Raw genomic sequence first — 6,877 nt, 5'->3', positions numbered from 1 at the left:
GCTTTGTTCCTCCCGTTCTCTCCCTAGCTCGGGGATTATGTGGCCCAACTTCTTACTATGTTGTGTCCATCCGTCATGAGTAGAACAATCCGAAACTATAACACATACACAGCAAGCACTCAAGGAATACTGACTGACTTACATACAGGACCACAAAGTGATTAGAGTAATTCATGGGTCTTTCTAAGAAAAAAACTCAATCTTTGCTACTTCTCAAGGCCAATTTGATCTTTTTAAAACGATCAGACACACAGGCCTAACCTTGAGCAAAATGTAATTCCTGAGGTGGGCCTGGAACAAAATAGGTCCCTTTGAAATGGGTTGGGGAGGCAACTGAATTCTCTTCCTTGCTTTGTGTTCACTTAAATTATTTTTATGTCAGCTATTTTATCAAAGCAAAATCCTGAGTATTTTTGAGTGACGGTGGTCATTCAGTGACAAAACAAGGTTTATAAGGATATATTTAAATCTAAATGAAATAATTTAGTAAACCTTAGAAGACTAATTTTTCAAATGATCTTATCATTCTTCCTGGACAAGAGGGAACCCAGGTTCCTGTGTTCTAAAATGGGTTCCTGCGTTCTAAAATGGGTTCCTGCTAAGAATTCTGGCCTGAGCTGAGGATATTCCTTGGCCATAGGTCACTGTATGGGGAATCAAAGGGGTTAATCCAAGAACAGCATCTTAGGAAGCAGATAAAGCTGAGAAAGACTTTCCTAGCCACTTGTCCATTTGAAGGGGCTGAGAAGTCAGGGGAGAAATCTGTGTACACGTGAATGAGATGAAAACTGGGGAGATTTAGCTAGAGTGAAAGTCCAAAACAGTGAATAAGTGACCAAGTCGAGAAATAGCCTGAATGGTGAGAAGGTAATGGAAGCAACAGTTTATGGGGTGGTGGTGGTTTTGGGTGTGGTCCGGGAGAGAGCCATTAAATGCTCCGACATGGTGCGAATGCCTCTTAAGTTTGTTTCTAGGAAAAACATATTAAAAAATCAATTAAATAAGAATAATGGGAAGATGAAAACAATGAGCAGAATCAAAAGAACAGGGGAAATAAGAGGGAATACGGTTAGAAGGTGGCTCATCTCACTGGAATAAAAACATCTCACAGTATGTAAGTGATCTGGAAGGAGTACAATCGAGCTTCTGGAATAAGTTATTTCTATTCTCCTTCCAGTGTGGACAGACTATAAAGTATAATCCTGGGTTATTTTGAGGGAGTAGCAGTATTAGTAGCCTGAAGGTAAGCCATTCAATAATTGCCAGGGAGACGAAAGACTTCAATTTTTATTTTATTTTAAATTTATTTATTTTCAGTTTATACTTTATTTCCTTTTATTTGAGTTTTTGGGTAGACTCATTTATTTATTTGACATGCAAAAGGTACACATTTGATGAGTTTGGAGATAAGTATACACCATAAAGCTATTTCCACAACCTATCCCATAAACATGTCCATCACCTCCAAAAGTTTCCTCCTGCTCTCTTTGTTGTTATTGGTAGTACTAACACATAACATGAGATTTCTCCTCTTCGCAAATTTTTAAGTATGTAATACAGGATTGTTAACTACAGCTACAATGCTTTATAGTAGATCTCTAGGACTTATTCATCTTGTATAACCGAAACTTTCTCCCCTTTGACCAATGTGCCCCCATTTCCCCCACCCCCTGCCTTTGGCAACTACCATTCCACTCTTTGCTTCTACGATTTTAAATATTTTTGATGTATCATTCGTTTTTTTTATTTTTATTTTTCTGAGACAAGGTCTTGCTCTGTCACCATGGCTAGAGTGCAGTGGAGTCATCATAGCTAACTATGACCTCAAATTCCCAGGCTCAACCAATCCTCCTGCCTCAGCCTCCCGAATAGCTGAGACCACAGGCATACGCCACCACACCCAGCTACTTTTTCTACTTTTTTGTCTATTATTTGTTTACTTGACAAGGTCTCACTATGTTATTCAGGCTGATCTTGAACTCCTGACTTCAAGCGATCCTCCTGTCTCAGCCTCCCAGTAAGCCATTTGATAATTGACATGGAGACGAAAGATGTGAGCCACTGCGCCTGGCCTCGAATTTGGTTTTTATAGAGCTTTTTCTCTAAGTACTAAGTAGGAACTCTACTCAAGATAGTGGACAGATCAGGTGGAGACTAAATACCACTTAATCTATTTTACAATGACAGAAGATGCCTTCAAGGCAGGACCAAGAATGTTATTGCTTCATGATTGCATTGATTAGAAGTTTTTATATTTGTAGCATTTTTTTTCTTTGCTATAGACACCTTATTGGTCACTGAGGTGCTCAGATTCTCATGGCTGTGCAGGGATTTAACCGCCACCATGTCTAGTAAAAGGACAAAGGCCAAGACCACAAGAAGCACCCTCAGCATGCAACACCCAATGTATTTGCCATGTTTGATCCGTCATAGGTTCAGGAGTTCAAAGAGGCTTTCAACATGATTGATCAAAACAGAGATGGTTTCATTGGCAAGGAAGATTTGCATGATATGCTTGCCTCACTAGACAGTTGGAAAAATCCAACTGATGGGTATCTGGAAGCCATGGTGAATGAGGCTCTTGGCCCCATCAGTTTCACCACGTTCCTCACCATGTTTGGTGAGAAGTTAAATGGCACAGATCCAGAAGATGTCATGGGAAATGCTTTTGCTTGCTTTGATGAAGCAGCAACTGGCACCATTCAGGACGGTTACCTGAGAGAGCTGCTGACAACAGTGAGAGACTGGTTTACGGATGAGGACGTGCAGGAGCTATACAGAGAAGCCCCTATTGACAAAAAGGGGAATTTCAATTATGTTGAGTTCACGCACATCCTTAAACATGGAGCAAAAGACAAAGATGACTGGAAAGAACTTCAGATTCCAGCCAACTGTTCCTTGTTGTCGCTTTGGGTACTTCTCAGATTTTCTCTTAGAGCCTGTTGCATGCCTTTAGCTTTACAGCTTTTGCTTTTGTTGTATTTATTCTCAGCCATTTTGGGCATATGTATCTCTATAATCAGACTGGAAATGGGACTTTTTATCATTTTCAGAATAGAAAATATGGTAATTTAACTTACCAGCTCCTCCTCCCCAATAACTGCAGTCTACAGAGTCAATATATTTTTTTCAGAGAAAGTTATTCACTCAATTTTTTCTGAACCATAAACTTTATAATAAAAATTAAAAAAAGCTTATTAATTTCAAATTATTTTGTTCACCAGTACCCTTAATATGAATCCAGTTCTATGCCTTAAAGATGCACATTTAACTTATTTCTATATTATTTCATATTAATTTAAATTGAAATGCAGATCTATTTTCTTCTGATTAGAAAATAAATACAGTTATTAAAAAACTGCAAATGATATAAAGGTATATAAATAAAAAGTCTTCACTAATCACTAGGCGATAATAGTTCTTAACAGTTTGAGTCAAGAAATTTTCATGGAGCACCTACAACGTATCATGCTCTGGGACAAGATCTGGGATAAAATATCAAACAGGACACAGCTGCTGCCTTTTAATTTGTTTGCATATTATCTATAGCTGCTTTGCACAACTAGAGCAGAGTTGAGTAGTTGTGACAAAGACTCTGGCCCACAAATCCTCAAATATATACTATCTGGCCCTTTAAAGAAAGAGTTTGAGGCCAAGTATGGGGGCTCATGCCTGTAATCCTAGCACTGCAGAAGGCTGAAGCAGGACGATCACTTGAGGACAGGAGTTTGAGACCAGCCTGAGCAAGAGCAAGATCCTGTCTCTACCAAAAATGAAAAAATTAACTGGGCGCGGTGGTGTGCGCTTGTAGTCTCTGCTATTTGGGAGGCTGAGGTCAGAGTATTGCTTAAGTCCAGGACTTTGAGGTTGCAGTGAGCTATGATGATGCCACTGCACTCTACCCCAGGGAGACAAGAGTGAGACTCTGTCTCAAAAAAAAAAAAAAAAAGAAAGAATTTGACAACCCTTGGACTACCCAAAAGTAGTGGAAATGGGGAGAGAATATAGAAGTGAGAAATATTTAGAAGTTGATGACTGATTGGATGTGGCTTGTACTGCTGGGCGGATGCGCATACTGCCATTTTCCGTGGTTGGTATTGTAGAGTTGGAATGGTGTGTATGTGTTTCTGTGTGTGCATGTGTGGCAGTTCCATCTCCTAGGAGGAAAGTTAGGATTCACAATGTACTTTTGCTGAAAAAATAGCTTTGGTGAGTCTTGGCGTGTGACTATTGTTATGCGCCCAAACCCATGGAAGTCGTTTTTAATATTTCTTCACAACTTCAGAAAGCCTAAGTGTTTATTTTCCATGTTTATTAAAAAGCGTGCATACAGGGGAGGAGGTTTTGATTCACTCTGTCTATGCTCGGTCTGGATATCTGATCTGTGTAACACATTTCCTATTTAATCCCAGAGGACGTGTTTGGGGAACAGGACAATTACATGAAACTGAGGCTCTGTTCCTCTATCTCCTTCTCTGAAACCAACCGGGAGATGGTTTCCTGAACCGGGAAGCATCTCACTTTCCAGCTTGGTGATTTATGATTCTGCTAGTTGCATCTGTTTATTTTGCTTGCAGCCAATTCATGTTGGTTTTAAAGAAATATAAGTGCAGCAAGAGAGGAAACATTGAAATGGCAGAGGAAGGAAGACTTTGGGATATGGTAAGGGTGAGAAGAATTTAGGAAAACATAAGCTCATCTGGATCGGGGCGGTGGGGGGGGGGAGGCTGCTCAAAATACAAAGACCAGAAGGATAAAGAAGTAAGAGGAGAGGGAAATGGAGGAACAAGTTGTGCAAAACCTTGTTGAACCGGGCCTGAATCCAGTCCAAATTGACCCCTGATCTCATCCAAGTACTGTCCGGCCCCTTTACAGTTTGTAAGATTTGATGGAACCGCAGGCCACAGTGGTGTGGCCAGAGGCCATTGGCCTTGGGGAAGCATCTTGCCAGTGGGGTGATGTGGGAAGACAGAGTGCCAAGCTGGCCAGACGCTGGTCTCTAATGCTATGTAACGCAGGCTAAGTGACAGACGGATATCCACTTAACTGCTGATTCCTTCTCTTTACACCCTGTTATCATCTGCAGGCTGCTTTGTAAAAGGCAAATTTTGCCAGAAAATGTATTTTAGGTCACTTGAGTTTTTTGGTTCTTGATCATGAAACAACTTCCCTTTCCCCCTCCACTGATGTCAAGCTACAAGCTTGAGATGGTGCCATTCCAGAGCTGTCCATGTAGTCATTCCCTGGAGATTTCAGATGACATTTGGGAAACCTGCAAAGACGAAGCATTAACTCTGAAGACAGGAAGCAATTTCCATACAGGGAACCCTCTGAAGCCAAAGTGACTCTTGTGGATTATGTGTGTGTGTGTGTGTGTGTGTGTGTGTGAGAGAGAGAGAGAGAGAGAGAGAGAGAGAGAGACATTTCAGAGGGCCTGGGATTGAACGGCTTGTCTGCACAATCACTTGTCTTTGCTTGTGTGTGAGCTGGTGTTGCACTTGTTCCAATCAGTTTGGCATCTGTATTTTTGCTTGCGGGAGCTCAATAAATCCTTAGCCATTGGCATGAGAGACTGAAGAGTTCAAGGAGTGCAGGAAGCAATTGGTAGCTAAGAGGCTAAAAATGAGAAATAAATCCCTTTTTACAAACTCTCTTTTAGAAGTAAGAATCTTTCTTTCCTAAAAACAAAACAGAAAGCAACCCTCCCCTTGCTTCTTTCTGGCTGTTTATTACTTGCTTATGACCTTTTAACATTCAAACTTGGTCTAACCTATGTAAACACAATCAAAATCAGAGAGGACTCTGCAAGTGGAGGCCAGGGTATTCATATGTAGTCTTTAGGTAATTTCAGATAATTGTGAGGGGATTCAACGCTGTCTTAGGAACAACAGAAATAAAAAATGCCCGGAGAGCCTGGAGGGATAGTGGGTTCTCCTGAGAGCTGCAGCTTTGTTTTCCATGTACAGAATAAACAACCCCCATTTCAGTGAGTGGGGTGGAGGTCCTTCTTCAAGGAAGGCAAATGATGGAGATGCTTTTTCTAATTCATAAAGTTCTTGAGCCACAGTTTGAAAAAGGTTCATTTGCCACCACCTTGAGTTCAGCCACTGCGCATCCTTTCTTCCACCCTTCTCTCTGCCCCACTGTTTTCTACGCTTCCTTCTTCCCACAAATGTTTATGGAGTGTCTATGATATGTGCAACATGAGTAGGAGCAGAGAATACAGCTGTGAATCAGGCAGACATGCCTTTATGGAACTCGCTATCGACACTGCCGGGATTTTCTTCATATGTTCTTTTTTTTTTTTTTTCTCTTCATATGTTCTTAATCCTTAAAATGTCTTATATATAAGGTCTTCTAATTAGATTACAAGTCCTTTGAGGACTAGTATTCTTTTTTGTATAGAATGCATCCAAAATAAGTGTTACAGAAACAATAACTGTCATAATAATGCTGATTATTGAACTTTAAGCTCTATGGAGAGTTCATTATGAGCATGAATTGCTGTCATGTCAAGTAAAAAAAGAAATTTTTTTTTAGTGATATATTCTAATATGCCTTCCTTTTAATGGACATACTTTGAGTAGCTTCCAGAATCCTTCCAGGACTGTCCAGGGAGTTTTGTACATGTTTATCTTTAAGGGGTTCCAACAGCAAAGGTGGTTGCACCCAGGGGGAGCTTTCCAAGAAAAGTCCTCCATCTTGGAGAGAGGAAAGCATAATTTTTGGGTGACACCCTGTCTATTTTAAATCACTGGAGAGGGGAAAAATATTTGTCTCTAAGACTGTAATTTTCCAGATGACGCCATATTGTTGCACAGTTGCCATACCATGAGAAAGAGCATTCTTGTGGTTTCTGTACTGGAAATCCTGTAGG

The 6,877-nt window shown here is 40.5% G+C and overlaps 1 pseudogene; it reads left to right on the top strand.

Moving 5' to 3' along the window:
- The first annotated feature begins 2,344 nt into the window (after window positions 1–2,344).
- On the top strand, window positions 2,345–5,098 carry LOC123640580 (annotated as a pseudogene).
- Window positions 5,099–6,877: the final 1,779 nt, after the last annotated feature.

The sequence above is a fragment of the Lemur catta genome, chromosome 6 (genome assembly GCF_020740605.2).
Source record: "Lemur catta isolate mLemCat1 chromosome 6, mLemCat1.pri, whole genome shotgun sequence".
In the NCBI taxonomy this organism is placed as follows: Eukaryota; Metazoa; Chordata; class Mammalia; order Primates; family Lemuridae; genus Lemur; species Lemur catta.
This window is presented reverse-complemented; position numbering and strand designations above follow the sequence as displayed.